This window comes from Mesoplodon densirostris, chromosome 17 (assembly GCF_025265405.1).
Source record: "Mesoplodon densirostris isolate mMesDen1 chromosome 17, mMesDen1 primary haplotype, whole genome shotgun sequence".
In the NCBI taxonomy this organism is placed as follows: domain Eukaryota; kingdom Metazoa; phylum Chordata; class Mammalia; order Artiodactyla; family Ziphiidae; genus Mesoplodon; species Mesoplodon densirostris.
Genome location: NC_082677.1, coordinates 26,912,723 through 26,937,641, shown reverse-complemented (window position 1 = coordinate 26,937,641; position 24,919 = coordinate 26,912,723).

Below are 24,919 nucleotides of genomic sequence, written 5' to 3'. Positions count from 1 at the left end.
GTATAACTGAATCACTTTCCTGTGCACTTGAAACTAACACAACATTGTAAATTAACTATATCTCAATTAAAAAATACATAATAATTTAGGGATATATGGAGGTTTGGTCTCCAGGTGTTTAAGTCATACATCAGTAATGATTTCTCCATCATTGACACAGGAAGACATCCCAAATTTAACTCTGCAAATCTATTTTATAAGATCACTACTTAAACTAGACATTCAAGATCTTTGAGCACAAATGGAGAGTTTTACACAACTGAGGTCTACTTTGAATAGCTTGTCAAGTGCAGTTATTAAGTATTCATAACTTTCTCATAATTTCAAAGTTAGTTATTACATTAGAGCATATAATCTTTTTTTAATATTTTCTTGACAAAGCTATTTAGAAACAAAAATTAGAACTTCTTCCTTCATATGCAATGAACATAATGTCTTTCCATGTCTTATTAAGAAATGATGTAATGACCATGATTCCTTTGTTACTTCATTTATTTTATGGTTATTTAAGTTATACTATGGTAAAGAGAAATAAGTAATGCCATTGTTAAGGAGAAATGGTTTGGAAACCTTGACCCACTTTAGGTACAGATCAAAATGCATTTACCAAGACTTTCTTACTGAGGAGCCTTTAACAGAAATGAGATCTACAAACTAACAACACTGGAGCAGAAATCAATTAAGAAACTGTTTCTAAAGGCTTGCATAATTCCTATCCCTTGATTAAAATTTTCTTTCCTGGTTTTGCTATTAGTTGGGATTTTTGCTGATGTTTTCCTAGGAACATTTCCATTAATGAAAAGGTCTTTCAATTCAACAGCTTTAGAGATACAGCAAGATTTCATCCATTAAAAGAAGCTATTTTCTTTTAATATGGCATAGTTTATTCCATTTATCATAGGAATATGACAAAGTCAAAATGAGAATAGACAACAGTTTCCCAAAAATATAATAAGAAGAAAGCATGAGGCGGTGGAGCATGACCATTGGTGCAGCTTAGTTGTACGCAGTACCTTAGAAGGTCAGGTTCAAGTTACAGGGTAGCCAAAGAGAGCACATGTCAGCATTTACTAGCCACTTACATATTCTATTCTATGCGACCTTCCCAACAACTTGATCTGTATTATTTTCTGCAATATCACACAAAAAAACTAAGGTTCAAAAGCGTTTGGAAACTTGCCCCAAATCACACACGTCAATAGTTCTCAAACTTCTTAGTGTAGTATAATCATTTGCAGAGGTATTAAAAATACAAGTGCCATAGTTCTATCCCCATTAGCTTCAGATTAAGCATTCAGTCTGCAGTTTTTATAACCTCTCCACTGTTCACCGTGAGTGTGAGAAACACTACCTTAGACAGCAAGCTGCAAATCCAGGATTCAAATATAAATCAAATTTATTTTCCTATGTCCATGAAAGACCAAAGCCAGAGTTGGACAGGAAATAAAATTGATAGAGTTTATAACAATCAGTGTCCCTTCTCTACTGCTCATTTGAACATTAACTTTGGACATGAGGTTAATTAACCCTGGACATAAAAATGTATTTCCCTTCAAATGAAAGAAGAAGTTTTCTCTGAGCACTTATTTTAGGCATTTATTCGACACATATACTAACTCCACTAATTAATTTGGTTACTGACTTTCTATACATTTAAATTTAGATAGTTTCAAAATTTTGTCTGGTAGCAATATTGGAGATAAATAGAAAATGTGAGTAAGGTTTTGTCCAGAGAAGCAGGAACTTCCATGGATGTTGTTGTTTGCTCCAAAGAGGCAGCAAGTGTTGAAGCTTTGAAGTTTTATGGTGTTACCTATTCTCCCACTGCACATTTGAATTTAGTAGCACATAGATTTAGAAGCATGGTTAACCATCAACAGCAAGTCGTGGATGCACTGTGGTCAAGTAAATTCTGCTCTTAGAACAGTAATTATTTATTAAATTGTAATAATTTCTTCCTTTTTTTCAAGTGAGAAAGGGAACATGAGTTTTTCAAAACATTAAAGCACTTAACTTCCTGATCCTCAAATTGTTCAAGATAAATTTGCAAATTTAAGGTTTGGTTTGGTAAAGATCCATCAATAAATAAATAAAAATAGATTCATATCACATTTCTATATTTTTTGTATTATGCTAGAAAGGAAACATTCTAAATTATTTTTATTAAGAAGCAATAGTTTGTTTTAGTCTTCCCTTAAGTCAGAGACTCATGATTATGGAGTTTAGCTTAGTAGTTCTTTCCTTTTCCAGCAAGCATTTACTGGACACACTATTAACACATTTTTCTTTTAGGTGTTTTGAGACTTTCAAAGATGAACAAGAAGTTACACTAGTCTTCAGAAAGTTTTCAACTCACTGTTTCAGGTCAATTTATTGGAAAAGCAATAGCCAATTAACTGAAAGATAAATGCAACACTATCTGGCAAAAACTTATAACATGGATCTAAGATAATAGATACATCCATTTTACCATCAGAGACCAGAGTTGAGGCCGGTCAGGCTATTGGGTGATGAAAGATCAGAGACAATGGAGGAACAGGGACAGACCAAGGGACAAAACATAGAGACCAGGGACTAGAAGACAGGCAAAAAATCTGGAGTCAGAAAAAAGGGAGGGACAAAAGAATGTGGTGAGCCAGAAATTAGTATACAAGTACAAAAAGTAGAGATGAATCATACCCATAAAGAAAAACAGATCTATTTTCATATAAAATGATAGAAAAGCTTACTTCTAAAATATGAATACATGAGAAATTGATATTCAAGAGGCTATACTGACAAATCTTCACAGAAAATAAAGCTGAAAGTGTCCAAATTATTTGAGGAATTGATAATTTAATGAAGCAATCATTTGCGGTTGATAGTTGTAAATTGACCTGCTTTCACAGTTTAGCATGACAGCTGAGTTCTAGTCCTGTCCTGTCAATAGCTATCAAAAATGCATATCACAACTTCTCTGAGTTTCAGTTTTCTGAAACCAGTCAAGGAAAGGTTGGAGGTAGATTGGAGTAGAGAAAATTCCAAGACTCTGTAACATGGTAACACATAGATCAATGGTAATGGTTAAAAAGGAGGAGAAAGCAGAGAAAGCGATAAGGACATTCTGAACAGACCATAGAACAAGGAGGCAGAGGAAAAGTTTCTTATGTGATACCTCACAAAGGAAGCAAGATTTAAACCAGTGCTATAATAGGGCTCTTAAAATTTGGGGAGGAATGCAAAAAGACAGGAATGCCGAGACACAGATGAAATATACATATATAGACAATGGCAGTGCAGAATCTGGCTTAAGAAGAGAGAAGTTACAGGAGGTGGAAAAAGTTGGTCAAGATTCAAAGAGTGGGCGTGAGATGAGTATCTTCTGATTGGGGGGTGCTATCTAAGTTTTCTTTTTAACCTGATCATCCCTGTAATTTAGGGCAGCAGTTACCAATACAAAACTATGGGCAGGAAAGTTGAACTGTATTTTCTATTCTTACTTTTGAGATATTAAGCTGGTAATGAAAGTGGAATGAAACCAGAGTTTTATCACTGGCTTGGGAACTGGGGAATGGAAGGAAGTAAAAGATGAGACCCACTGAGAGGCTTTGCCCCTACAACTTGAGGCAGGTAAGGCAATGCGGGTGCCCAACAGAACCTTGTGAGACTGATGTTCCCATAAGGGAAGGGAGAAAGACGATGGTGTAGGAAGGAGATGTGAGGGGCAATGTGATTAGGGCTTCTTGAATTTCGTTGTGAGCAGGCCATATTTAATGGGACTGGACATTATAATATGTGAAAGAGTCAAAGGGACCGGAAAAGGAGGAAAGGCCTTTTAAATGGAAATAAAATCAAAGGTAGAAATTAGGTTCTGTGTGTAGAGAAGTGAAGCCAGTAAACTCTGAGAACCCTCTTCCTAATGGGAGAGAGAGGACTGTGAGTTTGCTTCATGAGGTGGAGCTGTTTATGGGATGCCCCATAGTCTCTTCCTATTCTCCCAAGTCTTGGCTGCCTTCTCTTCTTACCATCACAATGAGGGTGGCCAGAGAAGGAGGAGTCCCTGTTTAAACAGAGTGAAAAATTGTGAAAACTGGGGAGGCACACAAGAGCCAGCAGGAGTTAGAATGGCAAGAAGAATGCACACATAGAGAAGACCTGTGTATAACTCCCAAGCCTTCATTGAGGGATTAGCTTGTGGCATTTGTACTTGATATGTATAACATCTGCTCACTTGTGCTTCAGGAAAATCTTCCACACTGTGCCAGCATTGTGCGGGATGCAAGGGCATTTTCCTGAGTGGTGGTGTTTTGGTCCTGGTTTTGTATTTAATCCTCACAGTGGGTGAAACGACCTTGGCTCTCTCCTGCCACCACTTCCATTGGAGACAATGTATGTTCATTGACTCAGGTCCTTCCATCCTCAATTTACAGAAAGGAAAAAAGGGCTTTGCCATATCTAAGTGAGGACTCATTATAAGAAAGTGTTCATATACTGAAGGTGCAGAAGCCACCTCCACCAATGAGACAGGAAGGAAGGGGGCAGGGCACAACCATTAAAAGAATGACATAGACATTGAGGATATGACAAAAACTGGTTAGAACTGACTAGGCCCAAGATGGCGGAAGATTTGACTTCCAGTCGACCTTGAGCCTCATTATACACTCATTGTAATACATTAGCATATGCTAAATGACACACAAACCAACACCATGACAGTCCCCAGGGCAACAATAAAAGGCCAAAAAGGCCCATTTCCTGGAAATCCCTGCCCATTCCCCCAAGGACCCTCACTTGGCCACTGGCCCCCAGAATTCACCTGAGACCTGGGACATGACAATTCTTGCTCCTCCATTCTCCTGCAACACCCTCAACTGAATCAATCCTTAAGGGCTCACTGAGGCCATCCCTGGACAATTTGGCTATATTAAAGCCCACAAAAAAGGTATATCTGCTGCTATGATTTCTAATTAATTTTAATCTCCATACTTGAGTTTGTTTTGTTGTCAAGCTATGGAATAAAACTATAGACGCAAATAGCAACTATAATTAATTCAGTAGTTAAGGTGGGTATTTGAGGATTCTCAAATGTCAGTGTACTAAACTTATTTTTATTATATGATTTTTGTTGGAAAGATGCAGTGAGGGAAAAAAGCACTCGTGCCCATAGGTCTCTATGGTTGTACCTGATGCTTCAAACATGGGTGATCTGGCTTCAGTAAGTTTATAATGACAGATGTAAAGCGAGCTGCCCTGATACTGATCATCCCTAAGGAGGTAAACTAAAACTGGTCTCCTCAGCCCAGAAAATGAATAAATGGTTTTGAATGCTATTTGCCAAACAAAGCACAGTCACCATGGTTGAGCAGCAATTTCTAATTCATAACGGTCAAACAGAGACATCCAGTCCTTGGTTGTCTGTAAATTAAGGTATTAAATTTGTAAGATACAGTTTTTAATTCACAGTTTTAATATAATTGTGTTTACTAAATTGGAGTTGTTGGACATTGTAATTTCTGAGTTCTAATCTACTTTTTAAAAAGGCAGAGCAAGCATTGATTGTCCTCATTAAAGTTTGAACAGCAGCTATAAAAACAGCACGATGGAGCTGTACATCGGCTTAAGAAAAAAGAAGGGAAATGATAGAAGCAGGCGACAGAACAGGAAAAAAGCTTACATTTTCACACCTGTTCTAAGTGCTCTCTTGGCTTATTTGCCATGGGGTAAAAGGGCTTTGCAAAATGAACATGTGATAAGATGAGGAATGGAAAATTGCTGACAGCTAGAAGGATTTATCCTAAATATTCCAAAGGCAACATTGGGGAGAGCAGAAGTTGCTAGGGGTCTGCAAACAGAAGAGCTGTTAGGGTAAACATGTAGGAAAAATGTCACAAAAGTTAAGAAAAAATGGAAAAGGACAAGGAGGGAAAACAAGGGTTAGCATCTGAAAAGAAACTGAGGACAGTGAATGTTTTAATTTGAATGTTTTTCTTCTTTATCTTTCTCTTGAAACATTTTTATCTTACTTTATTATGACCTGGTGATTTGATGTTCTTCACCTTACAAAAAAAAATCTCTGAATTAGCAACAGAAATAAAAACTATGGTCATCTATTGTGTTACCATGCAATTAGACATATGATTAGTCAATAGTCCAGGATGGATGGAATATTACAGCTCATAATAACTTTGGGGTGTTGTGGACTGTTAATGGCCTTTGGAAAGAAATGCTACTCAAGCCTTAAATTCCAGCTGAACTCTGCATGCTATTAGGACAGGAGGACTTAGACCAGATGAGTCCCTTTCAGAAGCACATGCCATGCTGTGTGGATCCGGCTGTGGAAGCAATTTGCCAATCTGATCTTCAGAAACACATAGTCAGTGTTCAGCCAATAATGAATGTCAAAATAATACTTAGCTTCCCTTTGGGTGAATCAAAGGGCTCTGGCCAGAAAATAGGAATTATAACCTTTCTGGAATGTTTTTCATTAATTGTCCTTCAAACTGAGAGAAGTATTTTCAGAAGATCATTTGTTTGTGTTGAAATATCAGGGGGCAAAGAACAGTGTGAAAAGTACTAAGTGGGACAAAATCATTATGAGTGATATATTGCACAAAAGAAAATAAAAGTCCAGTCTTGGCACTGGGATCGGCATAGGAATCCATGCAAAGTTTCTGCATATCTATTATTCTGTTAGACTAGATAACTGCTATGGCACTTCTGAGCGCCCGGGTACAAAACAAATATATACATAAAATGAGTTATGTATGTTTCCCCTTTGTCCTTCTGTTCAAACTTCCAGCCCTAACTTGAGACCCAGAAGAAACAAACAAAGAAACAAAATCTTGAAAGTCCAGGATCAGAGGCTGAACAGGAAATTGATAAGCCTTGTATGAACATATCGGATAAGTACTAAGAGAAAGATTACAGGCCCGGAGGAAGATGGTGGAAGAGTAAGATGCGGAGATCACCTTCCTCCCCACAGATACATCAGAAATTCATCTACACGTGGAACAACTCCTACAGAACACCTACTGAACGCTGACAGAAGACCTCAGACCCCCCAAAAGGCAAGAAACTCCCCACATACCTGGGTAGGGCAAAAGAAAAAAAGAATAAACAGAGACAATAGGATAGGGACGGGACCTGCACCAGTGGGAGGGAGCCGTGAAGGAGGGAAGGTTTCTACATGCTACAAGCCCCTTCGCGGGCGGAGACTGCAGGTGGCGGAGAGGGAAAGCTTCGGAGTAGTGGAGGAGAGCACAGCAACAGGGGTGCGGAGGGCAAAGCGGAGAGATTCTGGCACAGAGAACCGGTGCCCACAGGCACACACCAGCCCGAGAGGCTTGTGTGCTCGGCCGCCGGGGCGGGCGGGGCTGGGAGCTGAGGCTCGGGTATCGGCTTTCAGTCAGAGCGCAGGGAGAGGACTGGGGCTGGTGGCAGGAAGAGAGCCTGAAGGGGTTAGTGCACCACGGCTAGCCCGGAGGGAGTCCGGGGAAAGGGTCTGGAGCTGCCGAAGAGGCAAGAGACTTTTTTCCCTTTTGTTTCTTGGTGCGCGAGGAGAGGGCATTAAGAGGGCTGCTTGGGGAAGCGCTGGAGACAGGCGCGAGCCGCGGGTCAGGCGCGGACCTCGGAGACGGGCGTGCGACTCTGGGGCTGCTGCCGCCGCTGCCGCCGCCGCCGCCGCCGCCGTCGCCGCCGCCGCGGGGCCTGTGTGCGAGCGCGGGTCACAGTCCACCCCGCCTTCCGGGGGGCCTGTGCACCCCGCCACTGCCGGGGTCCCGAGACCCGGGGATGGCTTTCCCGGGAAAGCGCATGGAGCGCCACGAGCTGCTGCAACGTCACGCCGGCCTCTGCCACCGCAGGCCCTCCCCACACTGCGTACCCCTCCCTCCCCTCTGCCTGAGTGAGCCAGAGCCCCCGAATCAGCGGCTCCTTTAAACCCGTCCTGTCTGAGTGAAGAACGGACGCCCTCCGGCGACCTACACGCAGAGGTGGGGCCAGGTCCAAGGCTGAGACCCGGGAGCTGTGAGAGCAGAGACAGGGAAATCTCTCTGTGGAGCCTCGGAGGCAGCGGATTAAAGCTCCACGGTCCATTTGATGTGCCCTGCGTCTGTGGAGTGCATGAATGGACAGCGAATCATCCCAAATTGACGAAGTGGACTTTGAGGACAAGATTTAAGACTTTCCCCCCTTTTCCTCTTTTTACAACGAATTATCCCAAATTAAGGAGGTGGACTTAGAGAGCAAGATTTCAGAGTTCTCGCCCTTTTCCTCTTTTTACAACGAATTATCCCAAATTGAGGAGGTGGACTTGGACAGCAAGATTTTTGATTTTTCCCCCCTGCTCTCTTTTTGTGAATTTGTATGTGTAATATTCTGTGTAAGATTCTCTCTGTATAGCTTTGCTTCCACCATATGTCCCAGGGTTCTATCGGTCCGTTTTTTTTTTCAATAATTACTTTTTAATTTTAATAACGCTACTATATTTCATACTTTATTCTATTTTACTTTACCTGCTCTTTCTTTTTTTCCTACCTTCCCTTCCTCCCTCCCTCCCTCCGCTCCTCCTTTCCTTCTTTCTTTTTCTTTCCTCCCTCCCTCCCTCCCACCCTTCTTCTTTCCACTTTCTTTTTCTTTCCTTCCTCCCTCCCTCCCTCCTGTCTTTCTTTCTTTCTTTCCTTCGTCCCTCCCTCCCTCCCTGCTTCCATTCACTCTTCCTTTTGCTTTCATTCCTCCCTCCCTCCTTTATTTCCTTCTTTCTTTCCATCCTTCCTCCCTCCCTCCCTCCTTTCTTCCGTTCTTCCTTCCTTTCTTCCCTTCTTCCTTTCTTTCCCTCTCTCTTTCTTTCTTCTACTAATTCTTTCTTTCTACTTTTTCTCACTGTTATTCTAAGCTGGGTAGATGAAAGTCTCTTGGTGCTGCAGCCAGGAGTCAGTGCTGTGCCTCTGAAGTGGGAAAGCCAACTTCAGGACACGGGTCCACAAGAGACCTCCTAGCTCCACATAATATCAAGCAGCGAAAATCTCCCAGAGATCTCCATCTCAACACCAGCACCCAGCTTCAGTCAACGACCAGCAAGCTACAGTGCTGGTCACCCTATGCCAAGCAATTAGCAAGGCAGGAACACAACACCACCCATTAGCAGAGAGGCTACCTAAAAACATAATAAGGCCATAGGCACCCCAAAACACACCACCTGACGTGGACCTGTCCACCAGAAAGACAAGATCTATCCTCAACCACCAGAACACAGCCATTAGTCCGCCCCACCAGGAAGCCTACACAAACTACTGAAACAACCTTAGCCACTGGGGACAGATACCAAAAACAACGGGAACTACGAATCTGCAGCCTGCAAAAAGGAGACCCCAAACACAGTAACATAAGCAAAATGAGAAGACAGAAAACAACACAGCAGGTGAGGGAGCAACATAAAAACCTAGCAGACCTAACAAATGAAGAGGAAATAGGCAGTCTACCTGAAAAAGAATTCAAAATAATGATAGTAAAGCTGATACAAGATTCTATTTCCAAGATCCAAAATCTTGGAAATAGAATAGACAAAATGCAAGAAACAGTTAACAAGGACCTAGAAGAACTAAAGATGAATCAAGCATTGATTAAAAACACAATAAATGAAATGAAAAATACTCTAGATGGGATCAATAGCAGAATAACTGAGGCAGAAGAACGGATAAGTGAGGTGGAAGATAAAATAGTGGAAATAACTGCTGCAGAGCAAAATAAAGAAAAAAGAATGAAAAGAACAGAGGACAGTCTCAGAGACCTCTGGGACAACATTAAACGCACCAACATTCTAATTATAGGGGTTCCAGAAGAAGAAGAGAAAAAGAAAGGGACTGAGAAAATATTTGAAGAGATTATAGTTGAAAACTTCCCCAATATGGGAAAGGAAATAGTTAATCAAGACCAGGAGGCACAGAGAGTGCCATACAGAATAAATCCAAGGAGAAATACAAGAAGACACATATTAATCAAACTGTCAAAAATTAAACACAAAGAAATCATATTAAAAGCAGCAAGGGAAAAACAACAAATAACACACAAAGGAATCCCCATCAGGTTAACCGCTGATCTCTCAGCAGAAACTCTACAAGCCAGAAGGGAGTGGCAGGACATAATTAAAGTGATGAAGGAGAGAAACCTGCAACGACGATGAATCTACACAGCAAGGATCTCATTCAGATTTGATGGAGAAATTAAAACGTTTACAGACAAGCAAAAGCTGAGAGAGTCCAGCACCACCAAACCAGTTTTATAACAAATGCTAAAGGAACTTCTCTAGGCAAGAAACACAACAGAAGGAATATACCTACAATAACGAACACAAAGCAATTAAGGAAATGGGAATAGGAACATACATATCAATAATTACCTTAAATGTAAATGGACTAAATGCTCCCACCAAAAGACACAGAGTGGCTGAATGGATACAAAAACAAGACCCATATATATGCTGTCTACAAGAGACCCACTTCAGACCTAGAGACACATACAGATTGAAAGTAAGGGGATGGAAAAAGATTCCATGCAAATGGAAATCAAAAGAAAGCTGGAGTAGCAATTCTTATATCAGACAAAATAGACTTTAAAATAAAGACTATTAGAAGAGACAAAGAAGGACACTACATAACGATAAAGGGATCGATCCAAGAAGATATAACAATTGTAAATATTTATGCACCCAACATAGGAGCACCTCAATACATAAGGCAAATACTAACAGCCATAAAAGGGGAAATCGACAGGAACACAATCATAGTAGGGGACTTTAACACCCCACTTTCACCAATGGACAGATCATCCAAAATGAAAATAAATAAGGAAACACAAGCTTTAAATGATACATTAAACAAGATGGACTTAATTGATATTTATAGGACATTCCGTCCAAAAACAACAGAATACACATTTTTCTCAAGTGCTCATGGAACATTCTCCAGGATAGATCATATCTTGGGTCACAAATCAAGCCTTGGTAAATTTAAGAAAATTGAAATTGTATCAAGTATCTTTTCTGACCACAATGCTATGAGACTAGACATCAATTACAGGAAAAGATCTGTAAAAAATACAAACACATGGAGGCAAAACAATACACTACTCAATAACGGAGTTATCACTGAAGAAATCAAAGAGGAAATTAAAAAATACCTAGAAACAAATGACAATGGGCACACGACGACCCAAAACCAATGGGATGCAGCAAAAGCAGTTCTAAGGGGGAAGTTTATAGCAATACAATCCCACGTTAAGAAACAGGAAACATTTCGAGTAAACAACCTGACTCTGCCCCTAAAGCAATTAGAGAAAGAAGAACAAAAATCCCCCAAAGCTAGCAGAAGGAAAGAAATCATAAAGATCAGATCAGAAATAAATGAAAAAGAAATGAAGGAAACGATAGCAAAGATCAATAAAACTAAAAGCTGGTTCTTTGGGAAGATTAAAAAAAATAGACAAACCATTAGCCAGACTCGTCAAGAAAAGAAGGGAGAAGACTCAAATCAATAGAATTAGAAATGAAAAAGGAGAAGTAACAAGTGACACTGCAGAAATACAAAAGATCATGAGAGATTACTAAAAGCAACTCTATGCCAATAAAATGTACAACCTGGAAGAAATGGACAAATTATTAGAAATGCACAACCTGCCAAGACTGACTCAGGAAGAAATAGAAAATATGAATAGATGAATCACAAGCACTGAAATTGAAACTGTGATTAAAAATCTTCCATCAAACAAAAGCCCAGGACCAGATGGCTTCACAGGCGAATTCTATCAAGCATTTAGAGAAGAGCTAACATCCATCCTTCTCAAACTTTTCCAAACAATATCAGAGGAAGGAACACTCCCAAAGTCATTCTACAAGGCCACCATCACCTTGATACCAAAACCAGGCAAGGATGTCACAAAGAAAGAAAACTACAGGCCAATATCACTGATGAACATAGATGCAAAAATCCTCAACAAAATACTAGCAAACAGAATCCAACAGCACATTAAAAGGATCATACACCATGATCAAGTGGGGTTTATTCCAGGAATGCAAGGATTCTTCAATATACACAAATCAATCAATGTAATACACCATATTAACAAGTTGAAGGAGAAAAACCATATGATCATCTCAATAGATGCAGAGAAAGCTTTCGACAAAATTCAACAACCATTTATGATAAAAACCCTGCAGAAAGTAGGCATAGAGGGATCTTTCCTCAACATAATAAAGGCCATATATGACAAACCCACAGCCAACATTGTCTGCAATGGTGAAAAACTGAAACCATTTCCACGAAGATCAGGAGCAAGACAAGGCTGCCCAATCTCACCTCTGTTATTCAACATAGTTTTGGAAGTTTTAGCCACAGCAATCAGAGAAGAAAAGGAAATAAAAGGAATCCAAATTGGAAAAGAAGAAGTAAAGCTGTCACTGTTTGCAGATGACATAATACTATACATAGAGAATCCTAAAGATGCTACCAAAAAACTACTAGAGCTAATCAATGAATTTGGTAAAGTAGCAGGATACAAAATTAATGTACAGAAATCTCTGGCATTCCTGTACACTAATGATGAAAAATCTGAAAGTGAAATCAAGAAAACACTCCCATTTACCATTGCAACAAAAAGAATAAAATATCTAGGAATAAACCTACCTAAGGAGACAAAAGACCTGTATGCAGAAAATTATAAGACACTGATGAAAGAAATTAAAGATGATACAAATAGATGGAGAGATATAACATACTCCTGGATTGGAAGAATCAATATTGTGAAAATGACTCTACTACCCAAAGCAATGTACAGATTCAATGCAATCCCTATCAAACTACCACTGGCATTTTTCACAGAACTAGAACAAAAAATTTCAAAATTTGTTTGGAAAAACAAAAGACCCCAAATAGCCAAAGCAATCTTGAGAACGAAAAACGGAGCTGGAGGAATCAGGTTCCTTGACTTCAGACTATACTACAAAGCTATAGTAATTAAGACAGTGTGGTATTGGCATAAAAACAGAAAGATAGATCAGTGGATCAGGATAGAAAGCCCAGAGATAAACCCACGCTCTTATGGCCAACTTATCTTTGATAAAGGAGGCAGGAATGTACAGTGGAGAAAGGACAGCCTCTTCAATAAGTGGTGCTGGGAAAACTGGACAGGGACATGTAAAAGTTTGAGATTAGATCATTCCCTAACACCATACACAAAAATAAGCTCAAAATGGATTAAAGACTTAAATGTAATGCCAGAAACTATCAAACTCTTAGAGGAAAACATAGGTAGAACACTCTATGACATAAATCACAGCAAGATCCTTTTGGACCCACCTCCTAGAGAAATGGAAATAAAAACAAAGATAAACAAATGGGACCTAATGAAACTTCAAAGCTTTTGCACAGCAAAGGAAACCATAAAGAAGACCAAAAGACAACCCTCAGAATGGGAGAAAATATTTGCAAATGAAGCAACTGACAAAGGATTAATCTCCAAAATTTATAAACAGCTCATGCAGCTCAATAGCAAAAAAACAAACAACCCAATCCAAAAATGGGCAGAAGACTTAAATAGGCATTTCTCCAAAGAAGATATACAGACTGCCAACAAACACATGAAAGAATGCTCAACATCACTAATCATTAGAGAAATGCAAATCAAAACTACAATGAGATATCATCTCACACAAGTCAGAATGGCCATCATCAAGAAATCTAGAAACAATAAATGCTGGAGAGGGTGTGGAGAAAAGCGAACACTCTTGCACTGCTTTTGGGAATGTGAATTGGTACAGTCTCTATGGAGAACAGTATGGAGGTTCCTTAAAAAACTAAAAATAGAACTACCATATGACCCAGCAATCCCACTACTAGGCATATACCCTGAGAAAACCATAATTCAAAAAGAGACATGTACCAAAATGTTCATTGCAGCCCTATTCACAATAGCCCAGAGCTGGAAACAACCTAAGTGTCCATCATCTGATGAATGGATAAAGAAGATGTGGCACATATATACAATGGAATATTACTCAGCCATAAAAGGAAACGAAACTGAGCTATTTGTAATGAGGTGGATAGACTTAGAGTCTGTCATACAGAGTGAAGTAAGTCAGAAAGAGAAAGACAAATACCGTATGCTAACACATATATATGGAATTTTTTAAAAAATGCCATGAAGAACCTAGGGGTAAAACGGGAATAAAGACACAGACCTACTTGAGAAAGGACTTGAGGATATGGGGAGGGGGAAGGGTAAGCTGTGACAAAGCGAAAGAGAGGCATGGACATATACACACTACCAAACGTAAGGTAGATAGATAGTGGGAAGCAGCAGCAGAGCACAGGGAGATCAGCTCGGTGCTTTGTGACTGCCTGGAGGGGTGGGATGGGGAGGGTGGGAGGGAGGGAGATGCATGAGGGAAGGGATGTGGGAACAGATGTATATGTATGACTGATTCACTTTGTTATAAAGCAGAAAGTAATAAAAAAAAGGAAAAGCTAAATGAAAAAAAAAGAAAAGAAAGATTACATAATGAAAGCTAATTGCTGGCAAATACATTTCCTATCTCAGTTTTGCCTGCATATTCTACTTCCCTTCTACAAATATACATATGCTGCTAGAGGGACAGTTGTACCAAACATATTTTGTCAAGGAAAGTAGATGCTGTTCTTGAGATGAAACACCACTTTGTATCCGTGAAAACGAGAGTGAGTATTGAATGACAGGCCAATGTCTCATGAAATAACCATGGTGGAGACCCCTTAGGGGAGAAATGAAATCTGGGCCACTTGGGGAGAAAACAAAGACTAGCCTCTGATAGTTGGAGTAGGATAGAACTGAGGCAATGAGGTAATAATAATTTAGCACAATCTTGAAAAAGTGTTTTTCCCAAACTTCCCAGGCAAGGGTGATTTAAAACAAGCCGTTAGTGATGATAAAAGTAGGCTTTCCAGAGGAGACTACATTTCCCTGAACCCTCTGGATTCTTTGTTCCAAGAAAATGTTTAAAGAGTGTTTTCCTATAGATTCTTGTAATCCTCTTTCTCTTTTATTACTGGACTCTTGTTGTTTTATATTGAATTTAATGGGTTTTAGTTTTATTGTAACTATGGTTTTTTTTTAATTGTAAATGACCTGAAATTCTTTCTGGGAAACAGCAGGGTATAAATTAATTTACAATAAAATTTTAAAATACTGTCCAATCTTGGTACTCCCTAGGTTTTTCAAACTAGAGAAAATAGAGATTAAAAGAGATATGTATTTATATATATTATATATATAATTTATATTATAATATATATTATATATTATATCCATATTTAGTATAAATATTTACTATAATTTTGCATTTTATATATATATATATATAATCTATATATCCTATAGGATATATATATATATATATATACCCTATGACAGGAAGAGAATGGATGTGTAATTCAAAGAAAAATGATTAGTTTCAGGGCTTCCCTGGTGGTGCAATGGTTGAGACTCTACCTGCTGATACAGGGGACACGGGTTCATGCCCTGGTCCAGGAAGATCCCACATGCTGTGGAGTGGCTGGGCCCATGAGCCATGGCCGCTGAGTCTGCACATCCAGAGCCTGTGCTCTGCAACGGGAGAGGCCACAACAGTGAAAGATCCGCGTACCGCAAAAAAAAAAAAAAAAAAAAAAAAAAAAAATTAGTTTCATGAGTTATTTTCTTATTTAGGGTTAGCTACTGCTTTCACCTGAACTTACTTTGCGAGGATACTTACAATGCACCCTAGAAGAAATAATGCTAGGATTCAGATTCTCAGAATGAGAATGAAGAACAATAATGTAAAATTTTCAGAATTAGAGTAAAAAGTAGAGATATTGAGATAAGAGTTGTCTTCAAGTCAGTGAATTAAAGCCCATGTGTGCTAAAAATGTCAATAATTACATATATTCTTCAGAAGCTTGTGGGATGAAACAGTTTCTCTACTATAGACTTTATGTAAAGGAGATGGCACTTCACTTTTCCAAAGCAAACACATGAATGCAGGACAGAAAGCATGTGAAAAAAGAGTGATAGGAAGTAGACTTAACCTATAAGTTCACTAAAAGCCAAGCACTGTTTACATACTTCAGTGCACATTTACTCATTAAATCCCCTAACTGCCTTGTGAAGAAGATCCTGAGAGCTTATGTCCCTTGTTCCAGGCTGTGCACCCATCAGTGGCAGAATCAGGATTCAAATTCTGGCTTCCTGACTCTAGTGCTCACCTTCACCATAAGATACCTGTAGAAATGAGCAGAAAGGGGAAAATGACAAAATGGGGAAACAGAACAGACTTCCTTGTTTAACAAAGTTCATGAATGGAAAAGCCTATGAAGAAAACAATGTTGAGAAGATTATGAATGAAATATGCAGTTATATTTCTTGGGGTACCCAATTTATTAAACAATATCCATTGAATACCTAACGTTTAAAAGATGCAATGCCAGCTGTTGGGGGAGATACAAGGAATTTCTTTGTTTGTTTGACTTCAGTATGTTCCATGGGAACGTGTCATGGCTCCCTGTTGCTTCAGAAAAAATTATGAATCATTAGTTTGACATCAGGAGCAGCTCGTGATCTAGCCACACTTACTGACAGTGCTCTGTTAGAGCTTGATCTCAAGTCATTCTGAAATCACCACATTTATTCTCTCTTGCCTTGGTGAATTTCCATTGTGAACTTCCTGTGACAGGAACTCTTCCCCACACACCATCCCCTACCACCTTTGGGTCTGGCTAAAAGAAATCCTTCAAAATCCAACTCAAACATATTTTGTGACATTTTGTCTAACAAAACTCGGGTCTGAGTTAGGTAACCCTCCTTTCTGTTCCCACAGCCTCTCACATTATCATCTTTGGTTTATTTTTTCTACCACTAAAATTTAAGGTTTTTTTAAGGCAGGAATCATATCTTTCATCTATTTTTCTCTGCACTAAGCTTGGACATAAGAGCCCTATAAAATATTCTGATTAATGAATAGATGAATGACAGATTTTAAGTAGGAAATATATGCAAAAGAGATAATTATCAAATTTTAAAAAGAAATAGAAAACCAAGAGAAAATGAATAAAACAGAAGTATTTGGCTTATTCTTGAAATCCCATTTCTCACTTCACAAAGGATTTGAAGCATCTTACAAAAATGTTTTAATACAATAGATAACATATATAGTTTAAGGAGTCATCACAGGGGAAAATAATCACATCTTGGGTTGAAAAAGCACACTGAGAAAGCATTCCATACTGTATTATAAAAGCATGGGGACTGAGGTTCCACAAATATAGTTCCTAGTGACCAAAGCATGATCTGATATCAGATTCACAGGGGCCATAATATGAAATCAAATCAGTTTTTCAGTAAAAGCAGAGCTGTTCATGATTGGTAAACCTGAGGGAAATTTCTTCCTTTGGTTTCTCATAAAAAGGACTCTGTGTGATAAAGAGTTCAATGATTCCTATGCTTCCTTACGCTTTCAATAATAATACATTTTCCATAGCTCTTTCAAATAAAATCCTTTCATGTAGGTCAATGACTTAGCACTAAAGCATAATTCAGTAAAAGTAAACTTAAGAGGGGTCAAAATAATACTGTCCAACACCGTATAATAGACCTTTGATGGTTGGACCTGATCCAAAGGTAACATTCAGGATAGCCAGAAAAGCATATGTTGCATGGCCTTCAGGAAATTCTCCATAAATGTTAACTCTCATAATGGGCATTTAATAACAATCTGACAGTGGGAATTTCAAGATTATATTATTTGGCAAGAATCTAGAGAAGAGAACTTCTGTTCTTCTGATCAAAGCACATTCATAGGCTTTGCCAACCAACTGAGAAGAGTAAATATGAAATAAGAAATCTAATGAAGATTTATTCTTGAGTGCCACCCATTTTAGAGAAGTACACTTGGTGAAGTTTTTCAATTTTTTCCTTAGAAATTAGTCCTTGCTGTACACCAGAAAATTGATAATTGGGTAATTGATGGCAAAGATTCTAGAACAAAGAGTCATAAATATTACTTGACTATGAAAATTTCAAGTTAGTACTATCAATAAACGACTATAATCTTTTTTTTTTTTTTTCCAGTACGCGGGCCTCTCACTGTTGTGGCCTCTCCCGTTGCGGAGCACAGTCTCCGGATGCACAGGCTCAGTGGCCATAGCTCACGGGCCCAGCTGCTCCACGGCATGTGGGATCTTCCCGGACCGGGGCACGAACCCGTGTCCCCTGCATTGGCAGGCGGACTCTCAACCACTGTGCCACCAGGGAAGCCCTCGACTATAATCTTAAAGAAAAAAAAATGTGTGTGTCATCTCTGGTTCAATAAAGTCTACATGGGATTTCTAATAGAAAACAATCTATTTTCCTGGTACATCCTCCAAGATAAATGAATTGCAAACTGTTTGGGAATCCTGTCTGTTTGGGAATTATGTTTGAAAAGAATATTTGCAAACTGAAATGATTTTTATTTTAAAGTATCTGAATTTTAGCCCATTATCAGTAAGGATATAGGAAGTGAGGAAAGATTATCTCTTGACACTAAGAACATTGGGGATGTGCAGTTCTCTGACCTTTGGAGAAAAGTAGTAGCCCAAGTTCAGTTTTATGATGAGAGTAATAAGTATAGCTTTTAGAAGCAAAGCATGTGTAACTTGGCGAATGTACACATAAGGATGATGAAAGACATATGATGGGAGTTTATTGGAGCACCAACTGTGCCTGCTACATTTGGATTATTATTACTATTTCACAGATCTGGAAACAATTAGAGAATTTTCTGTCAAAACTCACATGGTTTTAAGTGGCAATACCAGGAAGAACTCAAATACAGTGAGTATTTATTGATTGCCTTCTCGAGTCTATTCCCTCCTTCCTCAACTTAAGAGACTCTCACTGTACTGCAACTGACTAAAGCCAATGACTTATAACTGGTCAAAGCCAATCAGTACATCCCATTTCTCTGGCAACAGTGACTGGCAACATTTCTCTGGCAATCAGTATCAAACACAATGAGTTACAAGAGTAGTAAACTCTATGTACTAGGCAGGATTATAAGATAGACCCCACAGTCTTTATCCTCTAGTGTTATCACCATGATTATGTTAATTACACTGCAATATGAAGCAATGTAATTAAGGTGACTAATCAGATGAATTTTAGGGAGATTATCTAGGTGGACTTAACTTAATCAATAAACCTTTAAAAAGCAAAAAGTTTTCTCAGGCTGGGAGCAGGAAAGGAAATCAGAAAAGATGAGAAAAATTTGCATCATTGTTGCTGGCCTGAAGAAGGAAGGGTGATATGGTAAAGAATGTGGGTAGACTAAGAGAATGAGACTAGCTGACATCTAGCAAGGAAATGGCAGCCTCAAGACTTATGACTACATTGAACTGAATTCTTCCAACAACAAGAAGAAGTTTGGATGACAATTTTCCCCTAGGGTTTCCAAGTGAGAGCTCATTCAGCTAACATCTCAATTTTACCCTTATAAAGCTCAGAACAGAGAACCCAGCCACACAAGGCTGGACAACTGACCTACAGAAATTGTGAGATTGTACATTTGCATTATTCAATCCATTAAGTCTGTGGTAATTTGTTACACAGCAATAGAAAACTAATTAAATTTCTAGATGCAAATGAGAAAGCTCCAAATGTTCTGGCAGCCATCTGTCAAACACGAGGGAACAGTCTGCCAAGAACTGTACCACCACCATAGAAGAAGAGCAAAGAAGTGGAAAAAGAGAAAGCAGGATTTAGTGTCTGCACAATTTGGACAAGCCTCCCCTGGTACTTGAATACTTTTGAACTTTTTTGATAAAAGAATCAACACATTCTATTTGCTGCTTATAGAGCCCAAGTTAGGTTTTCTGTTGCTTCTACCCCAAAATGTATCAATGGATTCATCAAATTTTTTGATTCTTAGATTAAAATGATTTTGTTCACAGTGACATTGGCTAAAAAAAGGTGCTATTTTTCCTTGGGTTTCATAATTTCCATAAACCTCTGATTTACTGTGATAACTATTATAAATATGTGAAATAAAGTAGAGGAAAAGAGAGAAATAGGGTAAAATATGGAGTATTTCAGAAAAGAAATGTAAACTAAAAGAATACACAGCTGAAATTCTAACTTTGATAAATAAGATATCTGAAATGCTGGACATATTGGATGACTGAACAGTATGCAGGATGAAACAAAATAATCAGTTTACTCAAAGACAGATGAATAGAAGTTATTCTAATTGAAGAACAAAGAGAAAAAAAACTAATGTATAATATATACAGGAGACAGTGTCAGAGTGACATTATCATATGATCTAGCACATGTAAAGTTGTAGTCCCAGAAGGACAGAGAAGAGAAAACTACTCAGAAGAAATGCTTGAAGAAGTTAAGGACTTAGAAATTTTCAAATTTAATAAATAAAATCAATCCATAGCGTCAAGACATTCAGCAAATCCCAAACAGGTTAAAAATTTTTTAAACAATTACAACTAGACACATTAGAGTAAAACTATTACTAAAAATAAATTGAAAATCTTATAAACATCAAAGAAAAATAATACACATTGAATGCAGGGAAAACAGTAAGAAAACAGTTGATATGCCATCAGAAAAATGAAAGGTATAAAATAATGAAACATCTTTTCAGTGTTGAAAGGAAAAAAACCTCAATACTGAATTCTAAATCCATTAAAATTTCTTCAAAATGGAAGCAAAATAATGTGGAAAACAATAATCTTGAGATATTATTGGTGAGAATATAAGATTGCATAGCCACTTTGGAAATTATTTTGGCAGTTTATTAAAATTTTAAACATAAATATATCTTATGACCTACAAGTTCCATCTTATATAGACATCTAACTAGGGAAATGAAACCCTATGTCCATCCCCAAACATTCGAATGAATTTTTATACTAGTATTATTTACAACAGCCAAAAAATAGAAATAACCCAAATGTCAATCAGCTGGTAAATAGATTTCAAAAGTAAGTGGAGGCTTCCCTGGTGGCGCAGTGGTTGAGAGTCTGCCTGCTGATGCAGGGGACACTGGTTCCTGCCCCGGTCTGGGAAGATCCCACATGCCACGGAGCAGCTAGGCCCGTGAGCCGTGGCCACTGAGCCTGCACATCTGGAGCCTGTGCTCCACAATGAGAAAGGGCACAACAGTGAGAGGCCCGCGTACCACAAAAAAAAAAAAAAAAAAGTAAGTGGTACATCCATGCAATGAAATAGAAATGATAAAAAATAGTAAAACCATGATATATATCACTCATGAAAGAACCATATAAAGCATTATGCTAAGGGAGTAAAGCCAGGCATGGAAACCACATGTAGCATGGTTACATTTATATGAAATGCCTAGAACAGGCAAATCTACAGAAACAGAAAGTAAAGTAGTGGTAGCCTAGGTCTGGGTGTAGGAATAGTGAATAGCTATAAATGGGCATGAGGGATTTTATCAGGGGGATGAGAATGTTCTAAAAGTAGAGTATGGTGATGTGCACAATTCTGTAAATTTACTAAATTTGCTGAATTTTACAATTAAAAATGGACAAATTTAATGGTATGTGTATAAATTATACCTCAATATTAAAAAAAAGGAAACAAAGTACAGAATGCAACAACTTGTATAAACTTCAAACCATTATGTTGAGTTAAAGAAGCCAAACACACAAGAATGCATACTGTATGGTTCTGTTTACATCAAGTTCATGAGTAGGTAGAATGAAAATTACTGATATAGTTCTCAGAATAGTAGTCACCCTTGGTAGAGGGTATGGAAAAGATAGGGGGATATAGGAGTTTTGATTCAGGAGTAAACATATATCAAAATCCATCTTCTGTACATTTAAGATTTGGCATTTTCCTATGTATACATTATACACTAATTTATTACACATTATTAAGATACAATTAATGTATAATTTATACATAGGAAAAATCGTATTTTCAAAAAACATTAAATACATTTGAGACTGTAAGAAGAAACAAAGTTTGTAACCCATCAGGGCCTTCTGGGGCCTTCCTGGGACAGAACCCTTTCCCATATCCTCTGCTTTAAATCCTCTCTCTAGTACCTAGATACTAGTATCTGATGCACATTTCCTGAGTTGTTTAAAATATGCTAAAACCTGTACCAAATGGAAGAAATTAACTACTTGATGACCATGGGCACTGAGTCCCTAGACTTGCTGGCACCTAAGGATGGATAATGTTAACCCCTGTGACACTCGCTTGTTACCTCACCATCAACCAATCAGAATTGTGCACAAGCTGATCACATACACTGAGATGCCCCTCAGTCAGTCACCTGGCCTCTAAAAATGCTTTGCTGAAACCCATTGGGGAGCTCGGGTGTTTTGTGCACAAGCTGCCCTGGACTCCTTGCTTGGTGTCCTGCAGTAAACATTGCACTTTCCTTCATCACAACCCAGTGTCAGTAGATTTGTTTTATTTTCCGCAGGCAAGCGGACCCAAGTTTGGTTCAGTAGCAAGTTCATTTTAGCAACTGACTCAACAGAAAATTTCTCATGTGAAATTTTCTATCAGAGCGTTGTGTGATGTCATAAACAATGGCCTCAATAATATTTCTGCAACAAATGTAGCAACAATATATTTTCTCTAGTGCTCTCTGGTAAAAGCTGAAAATATGACATTACCAAACACATTTCCAATAGCAATTCTATAAGGACTTAAGGTAAACATCTCCCAAGAATATGGACTTTCTGATCTCAAGTTAGAGTTTAGACTCTCCAAAGCAGTGGAGGCCAGTATATTAATTTTACCAGGATGCAGAAATATCAAAACAGAAAGGAATGCTACTCTATTTTTAGGGATGTCCCCTTACGATAACACAGAAAAAAATATATGAGTTATTATTTATACATGAGGTATATTTATGTGCAAATAACCCAGTTCTGTAACTGAACAAAATTTTCAACATAGCTACTAAAATAAGCAGAATATACTATGTTCTCAACTCTTCAGTGAAAGTATGTACTGTCTGTTTCTGTATTCCTGGGGTTCCTTGCAAGACCTTCAAACCAGCAAGAAGTCCTCACAGTCTAGAAGATGTAACAAATGCAAATTGCCAAGACTTTCTAACTAAAAACTGAATTCTGGTCTCAGTCTTTTGACCAGAAGTTCTACTTTAACTGCAATGACCACATTAATAATTTCAGGAATGAGTCAGTGTTCTCTGATCACATAGAAAAGATCTGAGAGATTGAGACAAGAAGAGATGTTTCCCTCTCACCATCATGCCTCATGTTTTCTGGATCTATACATTAAATGTTTTCTCTCTAAGAGATGGTCTATAATTTCAGATGACATTTTCTTATGTTCTTCTTCAAAATAGGGAAATGGAAGCTGCTACAAATAGTGGCAAAGGTGAGTATGAAACATGTGAGCTCTGTGACTCGTGGCATCTTTGTGTATCTGTGCCTTTGTGTGAATAAGTATGTAAGTGTGGTTTCTTGCTCTGGTAGCTGTGATCATAAAACCACTAAGAACATGAGCTGGTGTCTGCAGCTCACACACACCTTAACTATTCAATGAGGTATTATTTTGTGAAGAAAATAAACTTTTATATTAAATGGGTAATCCTTACTTTTTGTCATTATTTTCATGCTTGTATTATAAGTGCTCAAGTTGTCGCTTTTATATAGTTTGACTCAGATAATAAATGAATTTTTGACAATAATTGTTCTCTCTCAAGAAAGGTCAAAAGGAATGCAGAATATTCTATAAAAATACATCAGCATTATTTCCTATCCAACATAAAGTATATTTTAGTTTGGTAATTATTATAAAACTTTACATTTGTTTCTTTTTTGAGAGAAGACTCAACATCTCACAAAAAATTAAATACCACTGAATTTGCTTGCCTTATTAGTCAAATCATGAAAGATACCTCAATCTCCCTCATCTCCAAAACATAGTTACCAGCTCAGCTTTTATACAGTAGTTTTATCTTCTGATCTCTATCAGACGACTGTAAAAGTATAATAGATTTGCCATGCACTGGGATGCATAAATACAAATATTGGTATCCTGACAGCCATGATTCCAGAGTTTTAATCTATTTTAAGAATTACCACAGAGCGATCTAGAATGCTAACTGAAAAACTCTCTGGAGATAATGCATTGTCACTGTAATTTCCTTTGCTCTATAGTGTATGTTAAAGTTATATCATGAGGAAAAATTGAAATTAGTTATCTCTATGAATCCATGGCTACCATGAAAAGATAATAAAAACACACATACATATTGTGGATATAATTACATAAAATCAATGAAAATATGATATAAAATTTGTATAAAAGACCATTTAACCATAGAAACCAAAAATACAATGTATACACTCTACCAGACAATAGTTTGTGTTAGGCAGAAAAGAAAAGTTGAGAAGTTTATCATTAAACATGCATAACAGGGACTTCCCTGGTGGTGCGGTGGTTAAGAATCCGCCTGCCAATGCAGAGGACATGGGTTCAAGCCCTGGTCCAGGAAGATCCCACATGCCATGGAGCAACAAAGCCCATGCACCACAACTACTGAAGTCTGTGTACCTAGAGTCCATGCTCCACAACAAGAGAAGCCACCACAATGAGAAGCCCGTTCAACACAATGAAGAGTAGCCCACACTCACTACAGCTAGAGAAAGCCTGTGCACAGCAACAAAGACCCAATGCAGCCAAAAATAAAAATAAACAAATTAATTAATTAATTTTTAAAAACCATGCATAACAAAGGATAAAACGAACCACACAAATTAATTGGGTATATATCTCTTCATAAACTATAGTTCCAGTCACTTGTGATTTAAAATGAAAATTATACTCTAATGCAAAGTGCTTTATGAAGCATCTAATTAAAATATTGATGTAATGG